This window comes from Apium graveolens, chromosome 1 (genome assembly GCF_009905375.1).
Source record: "Apium graveolens cultivar Ventura chromosome 1, ASM990537v1, whole genome shotgun sequence".
NCBI lineage: Eukaryota > Viridiplantae > Streptophyta > Magnoliopsida > Apiales > Apiaceae > Apium > Apium graveolens.
The window spans coordinates 56,535,919-56,551,566 of record NC_133647.1 but is presented as its reverse complement, the minus strand read 5'-3'; the positions used below and the strand labels follow the sequence as shown (position 1 = coordinate 56,551,566).

At 35.9% G+C, this 15,648-nt stretch overlaps 1 long non-coding RNA gene across 1 annotated transcript; it reads right to left on the bottom strand.

The window, feature by feature from the left end:
• Positions 1-7,529: 7,529 nt before the first annotated feature.
• On the bottom strand, positions 7,530-9,243 carry LOC141719819 (uncharacterized). The gene is made up of 3 exons (XR_012574167.1): positions 8,788-9,243; positions 7,814-8,650; positions 7,530-7,660 (listed from the first exon to the last, which is right to left on the bottom strand). It is a non-coding gene; the product is annotated as an uncharacterized LOC141719819 (long non-coding RNA).
• Between the last annotated feature and the right edge of the window lie 6,405 nt (positions 9,244-15,648).

The following is a 15,648-nucleotide window of genomic DNA, read 5'->3' as shown; positions in this document are numbered from 1 at the left end:
GATTTAAATTAAGTTCTGATCTTAAAATATCAGTACTTGTTTATTTGATTTATTTTAGTCATTCTCACACTCGATTTTTTTTTCCAGAATATTGATGTTGTAGTGAAAATAATTGAATAGGTGGGAACAGTTTAAATTTTGAATTAAAACTGATTTACCTCAATTAATGGAATTACTGGGTAAGTGGAACGGTTTTTTCCTTGAAAAACTGCAAGTGGGTAAGTAATGATTTACTATTTTCCCGTGCCCATTAACTATTCATTATTGCTGCATGACTGACAGGTGTCCAACGGTTATATTTTTTTACCAAGTATAAGTAAGAAAGAGAGAAGATTATACAATCTTTTATTTACTTTTACACTTTATCTCTCTTTCTTTGCTTTTACTATCTCTCATCTCCTGACGTTGGTTTTTCATACAGACATTTTATCAAACACCTAACAGGCAAATCTTAAATTTCAATTATTCTCATGGCACCTAAGGATTTGATCATTGATGGAGCTAAGTTCGTTCCAAATAACTATGCTGCAATTCTCGATCATGCTGAAGCTCCGTCGGAGTTGCACTTTGTGCAAGATCTTCTTGCACACAGTGAAATTGGGTATGCATTGACCCAACCTTCAGTCTTTTCAAGCCAACAAGTTCTGACGTTTTGGCGGACTGGGCATTTTGATAATGGTGGTACAACTGGTACTCCCAGTATTGTTTTTGAAGTGGATGATTCTGAACATGTGGTAACTCCTGGTACAATACGCAAGGCCTTACATTTACCAGAAGGCTGTATTTTCTCAACACCGGAGGAATCAGCACTACAAGAGTTAATGGCCAGTTTGGGGTATGAGCAGAGTTTGGCTAAGCTTGGACAGTTGAAACGGGCTCATATCAGAAAGGAATGGAGCTTCTTCTTCGACTGCATCACTAAAGCCTTCAGGAATAAGTGTTCTAACTTTGATGCCATTCCTATAATGAGTCAGCACATCGGGTATGCTATTATTAACCAAACTCATTTTGATTTTGCAAATGCCGTGATAGGTTTTATTAGGGATAGGATGACAGAAGATAGGAATGTTGTCTACTTTGCTAGATTTTGTCAGCTTATATATACTTTCTGTTGTGCTGATGAACCCCACCCTACCACTGACTTAACTCCACCTTTCAAAATTGTAAAACGAGCCTTTAATGACTTGGTAAATGCTGACCTTAAAAAAAAGGTGGTTAGACCTTTACAGATTCCTCAGTCTGTAAAACAGATCTTGGTAAATGCTGATCCTCAAACCTATAGATCTATTTATCCTGATGTCCAACCCACCACTACAACCTAAACACCATAGCAACCATCAGAACATACCACTCATACATCAATTCCTCAACCTTCCCTCAGAACATATCTCAAATCATATCTCTCAACTTCACAGACAGCTCAACCTTCATCCTCAGCACCTACTGTGAAGCCTTCATCTTCCAAGCCCAAGAGGACAAAGACTGTTTCTCAAACACCACAGAAGAGAAGAAGGATTGTTCTGAGAGATGAGTCTGATAGTGAGGAACAGGTTTCTTTATCAGAACCTGTTGTTAAAGAAGCTGAGAAAGTTCCTTCTCAGAAGAATGACTTCTGCTGAACCTCCCAAGGAATCCCCACCTTCAAAGAGATATAAGAAACAGAGAGCTAAAAGGCCAGTTTCAGATGATGAGGAAGCAGCAGCTAAGGAAGGAGATCAGGAATCTCTGATCTCACAAGAACCAGAATCTGCTGAAGCCACTCCTTCTCCATTGACTCCAACTCATGAAGTTGCTACAGAAAAGGCCAACACACCATCTGCTTCTCCTATAAATTGATATTCAGAACCTGGTTGTGTCTGAGGTACTTTACTTAGAAGCTCCAACAGTAATTCATCCATCAACAACACTTGTTACTGATGCTACTCAAACTCCAGAATTATCTACTACACCTTCTCTGCATCTCGATGTTGATAATCAGAATATAGGTGAACATCATGATATGGCTGTTGATCAGAACTTGGAACCAGATCAGCACTTAGAGGATGATGCTGAAGCCTCAATTGCTTCTCATACTGTTGTTTTATCAGAAGATGCTGATTCTGTAAGTTCTGATGCTGTAAATGCTGATGATACTGGTGATGATGCTCCAAATACAGATGCTGATGAAGCAGGTCCTTCAGGACATGCACCTCAACAAATTGTTCCTAAATCTGAACTAGTTAAGAAGTTTGTTACAAGAAAAGCACCAGTGCCTTGGAGTGAAACTCCTGCAGGACAGGAGTGGACTAAGGAATGGAACTCAGTTATCTGTGTTCCATCTGCAAAGAATCTTGCTGAGCACTTGACAAAAGCTGATAAGATGTTAATTACTGATGATTTCAAAACACAGCTTCGAGTCACTGCATTGAGTACTAAACACATACAAGGTCTCCATTCCACTACTCATGTAGAGTTACATAAAATTCAGGAAGAATTAATCAAGCAAGAACAAGTTCAGAAACTTGACAAGAAAAAATTCTTCCAACCTACCTTTGACAGAGTTACTTATATTGAGAAGACTCAAGAGAAACAACAATCTCAGATTGATGATATTTTGAAAAATCAAGCTTCTCAGCAATCTCAACTTAATAAAATCCAAGCATCAGGGGAATTGTTTGTCTATCTTCTCTTACATGCTGATGCCAAAAAGGGGGAGAAAGTAATTAAGTCCAAATGCAAAACTGATAAGACACTGAAGGGGAAAGATGATGAAAAAGATGACCAAGGAAACTTTGGAATGGGTGGAGGTCATAGTCAAGGTAGAGGTTTCTCATCAAGAAAAGCTGAAATCACAAGTCACAGGACAAGTTCTGATGCTGGGGAAAGAATTACTTCTGTTACTGGTAAACGGATAAGTTCTGATGAACTTTTAGACCTTGATGAAGAAATGTCAAGACAGTTATTTCTTAAGGAAAATCCAGGAAAGGACTTGGAGAGTCTGATGGAAGAAGAAACCAGACTTAAATCAGAAAAAGTCAAATCTAAATCTGAAGCTTCTGGTAAAAAGAAACTTCCAAAACTCAAAGGCATTGTGATAAAAGAAAGGACAAATCCTGAAGCAATCATGGCTAAATCACAACTGCAGATAGATCCAAGGTCCAAGGGCAAAGAGAAAGTTGGTGAACCTATCAAGGTTTATGTGCCTCCTGTGAATGAAGAAATTACTGATGAAGATGCTGATCTTGCTCTGACTTCAAGAAAAGTTTCTAAGACAACCTCTAACCTGGCAAAAGTTGTTCAGAGTCAAGAGATAGTTAGTTCTGATATCTCAAAGAAGCAAGTAACCTCTGACATAGCTCAAGTTAACTTGATATCAGAAGATAAATCAAAGGAAACCTCTGACATTGCTCATGTTAAACCTTCAAAGATACTCCTACCAGGATTCACTAAAGCCAAACAGACTCAACCTTTGAAGACTGCTGCAAGTGGTTTTGAAGCAAGAGTGGTTACTGGAAAGGAAGCAAAAGATAAAACTGGATTGAGAAGTGCTGATGAAAGAAGAATACAGAACACAACCAATGATCCAACTTCCTTAAGTGAACCAGGTATTGGAGCAACTTCTGAGAGATTGAATCAACTAGAATCTGTACAAATGGTTTACCATACCTACTTAAAAGAACACATCTTGTTGTACTTCATGACAGATGGTAGGGTTTATCATATAAGGGAAAATGCCATTCCACTGAAGTATTTTGAAGAGCTGGAACATATATTATTCTTACTTCAAGTGAATGACAAAATAACAGAAAGTCCTGCAAACTTTTTGAAGAGTCAAATTCAGAAACAGAAAAAGCTTTATTCTGTTAAGTCTGACAGCTCATATCTTCCAAAGTACAGAGATCACAAGGGTGATATTGTTGAGATGAAGCCCAACACTGCCAAGATTATAACTACATTTCTGGGTTACAGGGCTGTGGAATTCAATCTTGAGTCTGACAAGGCATATTTGATCAGACTGGATCAGGATATAAAGAAATCTAAAATTAATGATCTCAGGGCTGCAATCTTTCAAATTGGTGAAGATACTGCAGAACTTAAAGATGCTAAAAGGAGGATGATTGATGAACTCAGATATGCTGAGAGATGTTTATTGAAGAACTATCTCAGAACAACTCCTGACATCAGAGAGATCAGAAGATGAAGCCAAGTCAAGATCTACAACTGCTTAAATTCTGATATGAATATAGACTGAAGTTGTTATCAGAAGTTAAAGATTGGTTAAGCTTTAAGGACTGTAAGTTGTAGTTATCTAGTCAAATTCTCATGCATTTGTACTTAATGTTTTTGACATCATCAAATATTTGTTAAACTTGTATATTATGCTAATTTACAAGTTGGGGGAGATTGTTAGATATATTTGATAATGTCATGGCTAATGTGATTTATGTTTAGTTTTCAGATCTTACTTAAACAGGATAAATCAGTACTTACTGGAAGTCAGGACTTAAGGATATTAGTACTTATATTATCAGAAGATAATCATCAGAAGATGGATATCAGAACTTAAGTACTGAAGGACGTTCAGATAAGGAATGCAGCTGGTTAAAGGAAAGAAGATCCAGACAAACATAAGAAGAGATATGCATGAAGAAGGAATTCTATGAAGAATAGAATACTTGGAAGAAAAGATATCTGATTGATATATTTTAGGAAGCAGAATTATATTCCATATCAATTAGCGATTATCTTGTAACTGTGTAGTATATAAACACAGACATAGGGTTTACACTATAAGTGTTATCATAATCGAGAAGATTATTCATTGTAACCCTAGCAGCTCTCGTGATATGTGTTCATCACTGAGAGAGAACAGTTCCATACTGTAACAGAGTTTATTGTTTCAATAAAGTTTATTTTCTGTTACTTGAGTTATTAAAGTTCGATTTGATTGTACTATACACTGTATTCACCCCCCTCTACAGTGTGTGTGACCTAACATATTATTTTTAAAATCGATACCATACTTGTACTCGCACTAACAAACACTATCTGGTTCGATTTATAATTTTTCGGGATTTATTTGACTCAACTCTACCCCTAATAGGGCTATAAATAATTGCTTAACAAAAGACGACTCGCTTCTGAAAGAAATTATGGTTTTTAATTATTTTTAATGGATTTGGTTCACTTTTCTAAGTCTAAGGGTCTTCGTTTCACTCGAATCGGAGTAACGGTTTAATTACTACGCAACAAACAAGATTTAATTAATTACAAACCAATTATAAATAATTAATCATAATGAAATAAACCTTAATTATATTTTTAAATAATTATTTAGGAATTATTGTATTTTAAAATAATTAATCCCTAATTTTTAGAATAAATTACAAATTATTATCAATTATAAGACTAAATCGATTATTTATAAACAATTATTCGATACGAATAATTATCACATCTCCACTCGTATAAATAAATGAACGCTCGAATACTTATTCCAACTTATCGAACTATTACTCGCATAAATACGAGTTACTCGTATTATTCGCTCGATTATCGAATTATTATTCATTTTATTCGATATATTTTTAACCTTATTTATTAATTAATCACTTAACTATTAAATAATAAATAAATAAATAAATAATCAATTTCGAATTTCTAATAATTAATTATAATAATTTAGAAATTAATTTTAATAATTTTCAGAATTTAAAAATAATTTTTAATAGATTTTTGGAATTTATTAAACTGATTTTTGATTTAATAAAATATTATTAAATAATAATTTAATCAAAAATAGAAAACAAGAATTGATCGTGGGTTTTCATGGATCAAACCCGGGTCATTTCCCGGGTAGAAATCGGGTCGACCTCGGGTTGATCAAGAAGACGCCGGCCGGCTGCCCAGAACCCGGCACGGCGGAGAAATTTCCGGCGATGCAAATTGACGAAATCAGGTGGCTTCGATCCCATGCTTTCAGCGTTTTCAGTCAAGAATCACACCGTAACAACTTCGTGAGCAATTCCCAATTGTTCTCCTTCGTCTTCGTTATCCCTCGACGTCGGGAGTTCGCGAACGGCGACGGCGCTGTTTTCTGCGACGCTAGAACGGAACCCAAAACACGCAAAACCGGTGCCACACGATCGAGAATCCAACGATCTACACGCCTATAACATCAGAATCTTCTAACAACTAACAATAACCAAAACCCTAATTCAAGAATTTAACCCGAAAAAATGAAATCAAAATTGATTAATCAAACACTGAAAAGGATTACATAATCAGAAACTATGATTCACAAGCTTCAAAATGACTACTTACATGTTCGATTTGGTTAACAGAATCATCTTCAAATCTGTGGTTTAATTTTTGCCCTGTTCTTCACCAACACCAATTGTTCTTGATTTTCTGATTTTTTTTTATAATAATTAACTAATTAATTAACAATAAATCAGCTATTTATATTTATGAAAATAATACAAAATAATTATCCAAAAAATACAAAATAATTATCCAATAATTATCCAATAAATACAAAATAATTGCTAAAAATTTCCAAAAATTGTGAAAAATGCAAAAATGCAAAAAAAATGATGTTTGATAATTTCATGATCCTATAAAAATAAAAGTGTGATTTTTGTGGGTTTTTTTGACACCCGAATGGGCCCGAAAAAGTCATATTTCGCGAAAAAGGTAAATTTGTAAAATGTCTAGGGGTTCAGAATATCGATATGGCATAGGCCATACCTGGCCAAATAAGACCATTCATTTTAGTTGAAATATGGGCTTTTTAAAACAGTGTTAGGGTTGTACAAGTTTTAAAATGAGACATATAACTTAAAATAAAACACTCGATAGATACTCGAAACACATTCCAATCAAAACAGATATGTGGTACATATCAGCTAGGGTTTTATGACCCAACACCCTTAATCACATAATAATACATATATAATCACTTTTATTAGAATATAATACAACATAATTTCTTGGTCGTTACATTTCCTGTTCTTTTTTTAAAACTGGCAAAACAAGACACGATGACCAGTTCAGGTTAATTTTTATTAAACAGTCAAAACGGGATACAAAATGTCATTTTAGATTATTTATTTTTAAATTTTTTAAAAAATGGAAAAACGGGACACGAAGACCCGTAAGTTCTAATTTTTATTAGACAGTCAAAACGGGAAAAGAAATGTCGTTTTAGTTTATTTGTTTTTAAAAACAGGTAAAACGGGAGATTACAAAGTGTTTTACTGATATCTTGTTCAGGTTAAATGGAAGACGAACTTTCATTTTGTTTTATATTCATCAAAACGTAATTTAATGTGTTGTTTTGCTTCTACTGAATTATACTGTGGTATTTAAACAGATCTCAAATCCCTGTTTTGTAAAAATTAAATTTCTTAACCAACAAATAAGAAAAGTAAAAATAAGTTTCTTAATACAACCATACCATTAACACAACCAACAAAATTTAATACAAACGAAATATAAAACGAACTAGAATCAATATAAAGTTTGCAGCCTAATAAATAACAGAATATCTCCAAGTCTTTGTTTTTACAAGATTTCAAAAGTAAAATCCTACAAATAGAGAAAATAAACACAAGCGACTCCATCATCTGCATTTTCCAATATCCGCATAGTGCCTATAATCCAGAATCCACTCCATCATCTGAATAAAAAATAAATTTTATAAATATACAGTATAAAATAGGAATTACATTTGACAAGTAGCATACACCTCAACACTTAAAGTTACAATTAAGATGCATACTAAACATACACAATTAAAGACACACACTTAAGAACTTAGAATTAAGCTTACCCTCATTTCTTCGCGTACTTCTGCCCATCTATTCCACAGTTTGGAGGATTAGCAGTTCTATTTGAACATCGTTTACCCTGAGAAGTGTAGAAATGTCCCTACTTCCCGGGACGGTCCTGGGAACTCTGGTCCTGGGAACTTTGGTCATGGGTACTTTGTGAAGAAGTGACATCCGTACCAGCATCAGGATCAGTAGGAGGTGTAGGTGTAACATGGAGACTGAACGATGGAATAGAGAAATCCATAGCTACCCACTCAGTAGGCCGGTGAGAACGATGCAGAGGAGGAGGCTGCTCAGTGGAAGGGTCCTCGGTACGAGGCTGCTCAATGGAAGGGTCCTCGGTACGAGGCTGCTCGGGAGTAGGAGTCAAGCCAAGATCAAAAGGGGGAACATATCCATACCTATCAAAAATCTGAGAATCATGCTGGACGCGACTAGATGATCCCGACACATGAACAAAAACAGAATGAACAACATAATCAAGTACAGGAGGATCCCGATCATCCCCAAGATCCGTAGCCATAAGATCAGTACGAACATGAGTAGATGACTCAGGCACATCATGAGAATCAACATGTAATGGAATACCATCATCTCCAACCTCTGCAGCAACATGATCATCGTCAACCAAAACTCTAGCTCGCCTACCAGCAGCAGCTCGTGCACCGCCGTATCTACCTCGACGGTGAACTGCCTAGCTCCACGAACCTCTACATGCATCTCATCAAAACCATGTAATGTGTACGCTCTGACAAAATCACAACACTGGAAGCAAAATGAGACACATCAGGAAGAACATCCTGTGTCCGCTCAGATATCTTCCTGAACATAAGATCCTAAAAAACAAACAAAGAAAAGACACACATGTTACAAGATTCTTGTATGAAATAAAGAAACTACTAAGCATTTATAATGAAACTACAAAAGCAAAACAACCTATACTATAAATTGAATAAACAAGAAAAAAAATTACAATGCGATGATTAAATGCACCAACACGAGAAATGAATCTAACAGTCCTCTCTAAATACCAAGGATGGTACTCAGGCACTGCACTCTCAGCAAAAATCGCATCTCCAACAAACAAATGATCTAAACGATGCGCCCATATAGATGTGCTAGCTGCATGTTTCTAAATCCATCGGATTTTGTCATTGCCCCTCAAGTTTGTACTATGCTCTGCCTCCGAGTAAACAACATCAACATGTATAGTCTGCACGAGCCCAAACTGTCTAGCAACTCTATCAGGAGAGTGAAGCTCGACTACGAAAATACATATCAAAAGCCCGCAGTAGCGCCAAATACGATCACCAGTGAAACAATACGCAGGAAGCTCAAAAATGACATCGAGAGAGTAAGGCCGCCATATAAACTAAGATGGTCCAAGCCCATCCAATAGCGTCCAAATAACTGGAAGGGTACGACCTCCCGTACTAGTGTAGGAATGACCATGAAGCCACCTATAATGACATTATAATAAACTGTCAGTTTCATATTTAAATTAAAAGTCCGTATCATATCAAGTTCATTTAAATGCTTCTAAAACCCAATTTGGGGATTAATGAACCCTAAAAAATTAAAAAGTGTTAAATTCTAATCTAACATGAAAATAAAGATCCGGTTTCGGCCCTAAACCCTAGCTGCAATTAGGGTTTAGGCTACATGGTTTAGGGCCCTAAACCGCGAACCCTAAACCCTAACCCATTCCTATCATATCAAGTTCATTTAAACACTTCTAAAACCCAATTTGGGGATTAATGAACCCTAAAAAATTAAAAATTGTTAAATTATAATCTAACATGAAAATAAAGATCTGGTTCCTAGGGTTTAGGCTAAAATTAGGGTTTAGAGGCCCTAAAACATGAACCTTAAACCCTAACCTATTTCGTATTATATCAAGTTCATTTATACGTTCTAAAAATCTAATTTTGGGAATAATAAACCCTAAAAAATTAATAAATGATAAGTACCTGAGTCCACATGGAGCTGCAATCTGACCCTCCCAGAAACGAGCATCAAATAAAGTAGAAGAGGTGCGAATGAGAGCAAGAGTGGGAAATCTCTCCCACGCCCATAACTGCAACAATAGCAGACAACCAGCTACCTCATCAACGTCCTTTTTGCTTGTCTTGCATAACTCCCCATACAAATATGCAAGAACTGCAGCACCCCAAGCATAATCTCCGCATTTGTCTAGATCACGAATAAAATGTAGAAACATGGGATAAAAGAGACCTTCCGAATGATCAGTGAAAAGTACACGACCAAACAGATGAACACGATAACACAAGACCTGAAACCGAATATCATCTGCTGATGCATCTTGCGGTAAACGTGTTAGAGCACATGAAGCAATAAAAGACAACCGAACTCTTGATCCATTCATGTCTCTCTTCGGATCGGGATCTTTACCAAAAAGCTCAGCAACATAAGAATGCCAACTCATATCAGGGCTAGGGGTGACATAAAAAATAACAGCATCACCATCAACAGGAAGCCCTAAAAGAACACCTACATCCTGTAGAGTAATAGTGACCTCTCCCATAGGCAAGTGAAAGGTATGAGTCTCTAGCCGCCATCTCTCAACAAGAGCTGATAAGAGACTCCAATCCAGCTGTAAAGATGCCACTCGAGCAACGCCATAGAAACCAGTAGACTAAAGTAAAGGGACCATACGAAGATCTAGCGGTGGAAGATCATCTTCATTATTAGGGTTTTTTCGGCGACACTTCAATATATCACCACCACCTAACCTCCAAATATCTAAAGATTTATGTGTATGTTGAAGATCAAAAAGGCTAGGGTTAACAGGGCCCAGATGCACGTCCTGCAAATATATAAAAGTACAAGTTAACAATAAACAATAAACAAGTACGATTAAAACCTTTCACTTAACATATAGATATTAAGAACTGAGATGTTAGTACTAGTTCTAGAAATTAGAACCGATGACTTAAGTGCACGGCCAAATTTAAATGAAACTTGCATCTGTTCAAAACAGGACAGGTTATAACTACATTATCACAAGTAGATCTCATAACTATTATTATAGGATTATTTTATTTGGCAAATATACAAATGCATAGATATTCTTATCATCATTACTATGCTAGTAACATAATCAACTAAGCATCCAATACAGATATGGCCAAAATTGACATCAAAATTTATTATAATTACCTGAAATTAATGATCAACATAATGGTAACCTTTTTAGAGGACTCAATTGCATGACAATTGGAGGAAATGGCATATGACTACCATTTTAGCAACCGGAAAACCAATTCTGACTTATAGCATATGGGTACTGATTTGATAGCATACGAGTACTATTTTGATGTCAAAATTATTGGATGGGACATCCAGAAGGGAAAGTGTTAATATTGAGATGAAGGAAGTAACTTAAAGCAACTCGATACTTGTATTTACATTTATCACCGACTATGGCATCATTGTTTAGCACAACATTAAGAGCTACTTACTACTGCACAGAGACATTAAAAGCTGAAAAATGTTAGAAAGAAAGGTACTACTACAATATTTAAATCTGATGTCTAACAATCTGGGTCGGAAAGGATTTATAATTTTGATTGTCAATGTACTAGATCTCTTTTGCGAGGGCATTAGCTAAATCCAAATTGTTAAATTGTATATCAGCTTGATATTTTCTTGCTAGTTTCTGTGAGGTCCTGGTTTTTTCACATAGTTTTGACAGATACTACAAGTAGCATATGCATTATTTTAGTTTTATTTCATGTTAATTGCACAACAGGTTTTGTAATCCATACAGCCCCCAAGCATATATATTAAAAATGTAGAAAAACCAATTACAAAGTACACTAAAAGTGATTTGGTCAGAGAAATGCTTATGTTATGGTGCCATACTTCTATCATACCCTATTTTAAGATGTATTAATGTCAAATTTATCTTCTGTAATGCGACACCTGAAATACAAAACCTGACTATTGAGCCATTAAAATACATGTCCGGATTAAAATCTATATATAGGATGTTAGATTCGTTAAATCTCCGTTAAAAGGTAAATGACAAAGGGTATTAATCCTATCAATGCAAGCAGATGTTGAAGAATCTAATAAAATTATCGACTAAATATGTTCCGTGGATGTAGGAAATGATTATTGTATTATATAATGTTAATCCATCTCCACACATATAATTCAGGTATATAACATAAGCATTTATGTACTGCATACTTGAGATAAAACAGTTTGATAAGTTTAAGGGAGCCAACAACTAGCTTTGACCTTTTCACCTTCATGTGGAGTACTATTAGAACAATACATATATATCTTCATGGTTTCTGTAATTATGATGCCTACCAGGCTACCAACAATAACATGAACTGAAATATATATGTGAATTTTAGCACTCCATGACTCCCCATATATGTGTAACTTCATGAGATCTTAGCTGTAAAACATGCTTTTTCAAAAATAAAATAAGCTACACATAGATAGAAATACAGACAGCACACTTTACGAACTTCGTGATGGAAATATTACGCAATACAGCCACACCTGCATTATCTTCATGTACTTAATGTTAGAACATATTTTCATAAATAAAAGAAAAACCGACATAGAAATAGCAAATTAAAGAAAGAAAAATAAGACACTGAAAGAAACAAGGTGTTAGGGACTAAAAACTAGGGTATATTAATTGTTGTATTTATTACTAGTGTTCGTGAGCTTCGAGGCTCGATTTGACTGTCTTTGTGTCTCGTGACTCGATCTGCCTTAACAAGATGCCTACGTACCTTGCTGATTGCCAAGGATCAAGTCAAAAAACGTAGTTCTGATTTGGTGGGGGTGAGACCCCTTATATAGGCATTAGGAGTCCCTGAATTGGACTAGATCTAGGAGACTTGGTGGGCAAGTCTCAGATTTAGAATGGACTTTGGAGTCCTAGGAAGTAGGAAGTTGATTCCTTATTAATTTAGGTCCCTTAGAGGTTAATCTACAAGGATTTATGTCCTCACCAGGACTCATCTTAACAGCTGATTTCTCCCTTATTAATTAATTTCGTAATTAATTAATATTCAGGGTTTTGAGCCCTTTCTAATTGGGCTTCGTTATTGGACCATACCAGGTCTAATTAATTTTAATATTAATTATATTCCTAGGCTATTTTTAGGCCCATATCATTTGTCCCCCAACTTCTGGAAAATCGTAAGAGATTTCGCATGAGTTAAGCTCATTTGTTCCCTTACAAGGTATTGTTTTTGGCATAAAGTGTGGAGTGACCTACACATTTACAATGATTTACCTTGCACACGGCTTCAGGGTTGTTTTTAAAATTTCTCTATTATTTTCCATACCTTATTTCTTCTTTTTAGGAATTTTCTGGTATTTTTAAGGAATTTTCCTTTAATTTCTGAGATTTTTTCATATTTATAGAATTTTCCCTTAATTCTGAAATTTTTTCCTTAATTTTTAGGGATTTTCCCTAAATTATGGGATTTTTTTCCTTAATTTTCAGGAATTTCCCCTTAATTTTCAGGAATTTTCAAGTAATTTACAGGATTTTCCAGAAAATATTCATAATTTCTGGAATTTTCCAAGGTATTTCTATTTTTCCAGAAAATATTTTTAATTTTCCAGAAAATATTCATAATTTTCCTCCTTTTTAGGAATTTTCTCTTCTTTTTTTAAAAAAATACCTCCTTTTTTATCATGAATCCTTTCGACCAGGATCCTGGTCGAATAAGGCTTCAATATGCTCTGGTCGATAGCCACTTCGAGCAGGGGTCTTCGACTAGAATTCCTGGCCGAATTTTGGTCAGGATTTTTTGTTTTTATTTTTTTTACCCTAATCTTGACCGAATTAAAGGCCCATTTGCCCTGGTCGTGGGGATTTTCGACTGGAATTCTTCGATCAGAAATCCTGATCGAATTTCGGTCAGGATTCTGAGTTGCAACAATGTTTCTGACCGAATAACGGGCCTTAATTTCCTGATCGTGGAGTTATTCGATCAGGAACGTTCGATCAAAAACCTGTCCAGAATTATGTTCGAAGTTTAATATCAACTTCCAACTTATCTATTCGTTTTATTGCGGACTTGGACTTTACCGGGCCTTCATTCTTTTGGGCCCTTTACTGGGCTTTCCAGATTTTTTTTATCTTGGGTTCATAGCTTGGGTTAAGCCCTTTCTTTTAAATCCGGAACATTGAACTTGGGCCCAGGACTTGGGCTTGATCTGGTCCATATGTTAATCAATTGGGCCTGTAATATAGGCTTGTTATATTCTCAGGCCCAATAAGATTTGGGTTTTCACACATATTTACTATATATTTTCTGACTTGGGCCCTTACACTGGGCTTTTATACTCCCAGGCCCAATAACTTTTGGGCTCTTTAAATTTTCCTGTCTAGCTTATTTCCGGAATCTTCCAGAATTTGGGCCCATGAGATGGGCTGGGCCTTTATTCTCAAACCCAAATTCCAAAATATTCTGGAATTTCTAAAGCATTTTCTACATTTATCATTTTATTTCCAGATTTTTCTGGATTCTTCCAGAATTCCCTCAAATATATTTTTAAATCAAATTTTATTTTTCAAAAATCCTCTAGACTCTTCTAGATTCTTCTGATTTTTTGGCCCAAATGGGCACAGGCCCAATTGCTGGCTAGGGAGGCTATATAAGAGTTGAAGGGGAGTGTAATTTCACTCTCACTTCTCATTTTACAATCCCTCACCTCTTAAACACTTCTCTCCTCTCCAGCAATCCTTCTTTAGAAGTTCTCCGGCATTCTTCCAAGCTTTCCCGACCTTCTTCCTCTCCTTTCAGGGTTTCAAGTTCTTTTTCTTTCTATCAATGGCAGATAAGAGTTCTGAGAGAGCGGCTAAGATTGCCTCTGCTTCAAAAACGAGGTAATGATATCGAAATTCGCTCTTCTTATATGTCATTACTAGACATGATTAACACTAGAGGGGATGAATACCCTTCTAATGGACATCTAGATTCATTCGATTATTGTAAAACATGGCACAATATAGATTTTGATAAAATAAACACACTTTATAATGTTCGCCCCCCTCTTAGGCTAGTTCCTGTTAATGGTGGTGATCGTACTTGCCACTGGAAGCCCAAAACTCTTTTCATTTATACAGACGCCCTTAATATTGGGCTTAGGTTTCCTTTCCATGATTTCATTCCCCACTTACTAGCAGACTTACAAATTAATCCCTGTCAGCTTCCCCCAAATGCTTGAAGAAACATTCTATGTTTCATGGTCTCGTGTCTTAAGGGAGGTTTTCCTTTGTCAGTAGCAGTCTTTAGGAAAATCTTTCAGTGTTATAATAGCTCTTAGAGTATCTGTGGTTGGGTCTATATTAAACAAAGACCCAAATGTAAACATATATTTAATAGTGCTTCCATTCCCGACAATAACCAACACCGGATGAGCAGTTTTGTCGGGTTAAGGTGGGAGAATGGGGACTAGGGCACTCTCTTCAGATCTTCCTTCGGGAAGGTTAGCGATGGTAGCCTCAAATCCATTCACCTAACCCCCGAGAAGACTATTATCTATAATGAGCTCATTCGGGATGATGGTGCCACTCCCAGCTGGACTATATTAGAGGATTTTTCCCTTCTCCAAGTGGGGCTCTCCTCAGTTTCTGCACAGGGTATTTTTCTTCCCTTCTTGTTTTTACTTTCTTTCATGCATTATTGATACCACTTATTTTTGTTTCTCTTTCATCTTTGCAGCTGCTAAGGAAATTAACGTGGATAACGTGCCTGTCATTGAAGAAACTGCGAGGATGAAGAAGGCTCGGCTCGCAGGCTTAGACACCCGGGGAAAGGCTTTGGAG